Source organism: Cherax quadricarinatus, chromosome 3 (genome assembly GCF_038502225.1).
Source record: "Cherax quadricarinatus isolate ZL_2023a chromosome 3, ASM3850222v1, whole genome shotgun sequence".
NCBI lineage: Eukaryota > Metazoa > Arthropoda > Malacostraca > Decapoda > Parastacidae > Cherax > Cherax quadricarinatus.
This window is the reverse complement of record NC_091294.1, coordinates 50,739,772-50,745,826: the sequence shown is the minus strand read 5'-3', so window position 1 is coordinate 50,745,826 and position 6,055 is coordinate 50,739,772.

Sequence of the window (6,055 nt, the reverse complement as noted above, 5' to 3'; positions counted from 1 at the left end):
GTTCACTTACCTCAAAATCACTAATATCACAGAAAACAATCATTTTTATAAACATTTCACACACACACACACAAAAAAAAAAATCATATTTGACAATATCTAAGCGCACTCACCTCACTACCACCAACACACGATGTCTCACCTCACAGGACCGACGAGCTCACCTCCAGTGACGTCACACTCCCATTGTGTTACTTGGTGGTTGGTAACATCACACCTAACCCCCCTTGTTTCAACCTGTTGTACCCTACATTATCTAAGAACACTATATCCAAGACGATTACCAGATTTTATGATCCCCAACACCAAGATCACAGAAAACACACATTTTTATAATTATTCACACAAAAATCACGATCACCAATTCCATATCATGTTTACCGTCATCTATCAACACTAATCACCAAGATCACCAAAAAATCTAAGATCATGCATCTCAAAACTACTATGATCACTGAAAACACTTATTTTTTAAACATTCGCACAAAAATAAGACATACACAAAAATACCACAACACTTCCACCAACATCTATAACATAACATGAGCACTATAACATATCACTATCACAAAAAAAAATAATACACAGACACCCACATATTATACATTTCAATTGCAAATTTAAGACATGAGACATACACACCAAATCTAAGACATTCACCTCCAACTAAGACATACACATCACCCTTAAAACTTCCTTATTCATTCCGTATATCTCCTAGAGCTGTTTTAACCCCGACGGTTCCATCACGACGTAGGAGCCAGAGGAACCATCACCACTCCAACACCACCTACTACACTCTGGCTCCTACGTCGTGATGGATCCGTCGGGGTTAAAACAGCTCTAGGAGATATACGGAATGAATAAGGAAGTTTTAAGGGTGATGTGTATGTCTTAGTTGGAGGTGAATGTCTTAGATTTGGTGTGTATGTCTCATGTCTTAAATTTGCAATTGAAATGTATAATATGTGGGTGTCTGTGTATTATTTTTTTTTGTGATAGTGATATGTTATAGTGCTCATGTTATGTTATAGATGTTGGTGGAAGTGTTGTGGTATTTTTGTGTATGTCTTATTTTTGTGCGAATGTTTAAAAAATAAGTGTTTTCAGTGATCATAGTAGTTTTGAGATGCATGATCTTAGATTTTTTGGTGATCTTGGTGATTAGTGTTGATAGATGACGGTAAACATGATATGGAATTGGTGATCGTGATTTTTGTGTGAATAATTATAAAAATGTGTGTTTTCTGTGATCTTGGTGTTGGGGATCATAAAATCTGGTAATCGTCTTGGATATAGTGTTCTTAGATAATGTAGGGTACAACAGGTTGAAACAAGGGGGGTTAGGTGTGATGTTACCAACCACCAAGTAACACAATGGGAGTGTGACGTCACTGGAGGTGAGCTCGTCGGTCCTGTGAGGTGAGACATCGTGTGTTGGTGGTAGTGAGGTGAGTGCGCTTAGATATTGTCAAATATGATTTTTTTTTTTTTTTTTTTTTGTGTGTGTGTGTGTGAAATGTTTATAAAAATGATTGTTTTCTGTGATATTAGTGATTTTGAGGTAAGTGAACATGGGTGATTGTAGTTGGTGATTGTCTTATATTATGTGTGTGTACAAGATATGTTTTCAGTTGATGGTGATCATGTACTAAGTGTTTGAGTATTAGGTTTGTGTTCATGCTTTTTTTTTTTTTTCATGCGCCAAATGGGGAGGGAGTTCTTGGTTATAGTGATTTGAGGGGATTTCTATAAAAAGGATGTTAGATGGTGATGTTAAACTTAGTTTCTGGTGAGTTTGACGGTGATTGGTAGTATTCAGTGGTGATTTGGTAGTAATCAGTAGTGTTTTTTGGGAGTATTCGGAGGTGTTTGATGGTGTTTTTTTGAAGGTGTTCAAATGATGTGCAGAGCATTTTTTGAAGAAGATCAGTGGTGTTCAGAGTTGGTTCAAAGTTAGTCAGTGTGTTAGATATGGTAATGTCTCATGTCATAAGTGTATGAGTTTTTTTTTTTTTTTTTGTGCTAATGTTGTAAAGTCTGGAGAATGAGGGAGGAGTTTGGGGGGATGAGATGTAATTTAATGAAATGTGTAAGTGTAGATAAATTAGAGCTGTCAAATATTATTTGGGAGTAATCAAAATGATATTTTGGAAGTGCTTCAGTGTTGTTTGGAAATGTTCAAAAGTGTTTATGTGAGTACTCAAATGCTTTATGAGAGTGTTCGAAGTAATCTTGGGGTTGTTCTGTAGTGAGATGATAAAGGTTGTGGATGAGAGATATTGAGAAAAGGGGGTCTCAAATGATGTATGAGAGTGTTTTGAAGGTGTTCAAAGTAAAGTGAGTAGGTTAGGATAAGTTAGGTTAGGTTATTTTAGGTTAGGTTAGGTTAGGTTAGGATAAGTTAGGTTAGGTTAGGATAAGTTAGGTTAGGTTAGATTAGATTAGGATAAGTTAGGTTAGGTTCGTTATTTTAGGTTAGGTTAGGTTAGGATAGGTTAGGTTAGGATAAGTTAGGTTAGGTTAGCTTAGGATAAGTTAGGTTAGGTTAGGTTAGGTTAGCTTAGGATAGGTTAGGTTAGGTTAGGACAGGTTAGGATAGGTTAGGTTAGGTTAGGTTAGGTTCGGTAGGTTAGGTAAGGTTAGGTTAGGTTAAGTTAGGTAGTATTCGAGGTGTTTGATGGAGTTAGGTTAGGTTAGGATAGGTTAGGTTAGGTTAGGATAGAGGTGTTTGATGGAGTTAGGTTGGGTTAGGTTAGGTTAGGTTAGGTTAGGATAGAGGTGATTGATGGAGTTAGGTTAGGTTCGGTTAGGTGAGGTTAGGTTAGGTTAGGAATTAGGTTAGGTTAGGTTAGGTTAGGTTAGGATAGACAGTTGGTCTGGAAAGAGATGATTTTCTACCTTGGATGTTACCCGCATTTCATGGCGTCTGTCTGTCCTGAGTTGACGCAGGTGTTCATGATTATCTTAAATCTACCTTGGGTGTGAACCGCATTACCCAGTGGTGTTGGGGGGGAAGGGGTGACCCACAATGAGTCTCTCAGAGCGAGGAAAGTGTTTCTATTCGGAAATCGAGTAAATATTTCTACCATTGAGTGTGTTTACCAACAAGAAAATAATGTTCGATTTTACGATAAAGTTTTCAAAACTAATTTGGAAATATCCAAAAAAAATGGAGTCGTTCAAAGTAATTCTGGAGTACTCTAATGTATTTTGGAAGTGTTCCAATATATTTTAGGTTAGGTTAGGATAGGTTCGGCTAGGTTAGGTTAGGTTAGGTTAAGATAGGTTAGGTTAGGTTAGGTTAGGGTAGGTTAGGTTAGGTTAGGTTAGGTTAAGTTAGGTTAGGTTAGGTTAGGTTAGGTTAGGTTGGGTTAGGTTAAGTTAGGTTAGGTTAGGTTAGGTTAGGTTAGGTTATGTTAGGTTAGGTTAGGTTAGGGTAGGTTCGGTTAGGTTAGGTTAGGTTAGGTTAAGTTAGGTTAGGTTAGGCTAGGTTAGGTTAGGTTAGGATAAGTTAGGTAAGGTTAGGTTAGGTTAGGTAAGGTTAGGTTAGGTTAAGGTTAGGCTAGGTTAGGATAAGTTAGGTTAGGTTAGGTTAGGTTAGGTTAGGTTAGGTTAGGTTAGGTTAGGATGGTTAGGTGTTAGGTTAGGTTAGGCTAGGTTAGTGTGTGTGTGTGTGTGTGTCTGTGTGTGTGTGGGATGTGGGATGTGGGTGTTGTGGGATGTGGGTGTTGTTGTCGAACTAGAGATACCGAAAAGACGTTATAAGTGGGTTGTTTTTGTGACTTTTTCTGATGTAGTGTGTCCCCTTATTAACTTTAATGAACTAAAAGGGTTAAAACGAGAAAAAAAAAAAAAAATGGGAGGTGTGGGTGTTGTGACTTTCTGATGAAATTAGATAAAACGAGAAAAAATTGTGGGTGTTGTGGGTTGTGGGTGTTGTGGGATGTGGGTGTTGATCTTAGTTTATGGTGATTTTGGTGGTGTTTTGAGTGTATTCAGTGGTGTTTTAGTATTCAGTGGTGTATTTGGGAGTACTCAAATGGTGTTTTTGGAAGTGTTTCAGTGTTGTTTGGAAATGTTCAAAGGTGTTCAAAGGTGTTTTGAGTGTGTTCAAATGTTGTTTTTTTTGAAGGTGATCAAGGGTGTTCAAGGGTGTTTTGAAGGTGTTCAAAGGTGTTTTGAGGTTATTCAAAGGTGTTTTGAGTGTGTTCAAATGTTTTTTTTGAAGGTGTTCAAAGGTGTTCAAAGGTGTTTTGAAGGTGTTGAAGGGTGTTTTGATTGAATTCAGCGGTGTTTTAGTAGTATTCAGTGGTGTAATTGGGAGTACTCAAATTGTGTTTTTTGGAAGTGTTTCAGTGTTGATTGGAAATGTTCAAAGGTGTTTTGAAGGTGTTCAAAGGTGTTTTGAGGTTATTCAAAGGTGTTTTGAGTGTGTTCAAATGATTATGAGAGTGTTTTGAAGGTGTTCAAATGTGTTTTGAAGGTGTTCAAAGGTGTTTTGAAGGTGTTGAAGGGTGTTTTGATTGAATTCAGCGGTGTTTTAGTAGTATTCAGTGGTGTAATTGGGAGTACTCAAATTGTGTTTTTTTGGAAGTGTTTCAGTGTTGATTGGAAATGTTCAAAGGTGTTTTTGAAGGTATTCAAGAGTGTTTTGAAGGTGTTCAAGGGTGTTTGAAGGTGTTGAAGGGTGTTTTGATTGAATTCAGCGGTGTTTTAGTAGTAATCAGTGGTGTAATTGGGAGTACTCAAATAGTGTTTTGGAAATGTTCAAAGGTGTTTTTGAAGGTGTTCAAGAGTGTTTTGAAGGTGTTCAAGGGTGTTTGAAGGTGTTGAAGGGTGTTTTGATTGAATTCAGCGGTGTTTTAGTAGTAATCAGTGGTGTAATTGGGAGTACTCAAATAGTGTTTTTGGAAATGTTCAAAGGTGTTCAAAGGTGTTTTGAAGGTGTTGAAGGGTGTTTTGATTGAATTCAGCGGTGTTTTAGTAGTAATCAGTGGTGTAATTGGGAGTACTCAAATAGTGTTTTTGGAAATGTTCAAAGGTGTTCAAAGGTGTTTTGAAGGTGTTGAAGGGTGTTTTGATTGAATTCAGCGGTGTTTTAGTAGTATTCAGTGGTGTAATTGGGAGTACTCAAATGGTGTTTTTGGAAGTGTTTCAGTGTTGTTTGGAAATGTTCAAAGGTGTTCAAAGGTGTTTTGAGTGTGTTCAAATGTTGTTTTTTTGAAGGTGATCAAGGGTGTTCAAGGGTGTTTTGAAGGTGTTCAAAGGTGTTTTGAGGTTATTCAAAGGTGTTTTGAAGGTGTTCAAGGGTGTTTATGTGAGTATTCAAAGGTGTTTTTTGAAGGTGTACAAATGATTATGAGAGTGTTTTGGGGGTGTTCAAAGTAAAGTGTTTGAGTTAGTTTTTGTGACTTTTTTTCTGATGTATTGTGTCCCCTTAATAACTTTAATGAACTAAAAGGGTAAAAACGAGAAAATGCCTAGTCTGGAGACTGAGGGATGAGTTGTAATTTAATGAAATGTGTAAGTGCAGATAAATTAGAGATGTCAAATCTTATTTGGGAGTACTCAAATAGTGTTTTGGAAATGTTCAAAGGTGTTTTTGAGTGTGTTCAAATGTTGTTTTTGAAGGTGTTCAAGGGTGTTTTGAAGGTGTTCAAGGGTGTTTTGAAGGTGTTCAAAGGTGTTTTGAGGTTATTCAAAGGTGTTTTGAGTGTGTTCAAATGATTATGAGAGTGCTTTGAAGGTGTTTTGAAGGTGTTCAAGGGTGTTTATGTGAGTATTCAAAGGTGTTTTTTGAAGGTGTACAAATGATTATGAGAGTACTTATGAAGGTGTTCAAATGATGTGCAAGAGTACTTATGAAGGTGTTCTGGGAGTATTCAGAGGTGATTTTGGGGGTGTTCGAATGATGTTTTGGAGTATTTCAGTGTTGTTTGGAAATGTATAAAGGTGTTTATGTGAGTATTCAAATGATTTATGATAGTGTTTTGAAGATGTTCAAAGTAAAAGTGTTTGAGTTAGTTTTTGTGACTTTTTTTTCTGATGTATT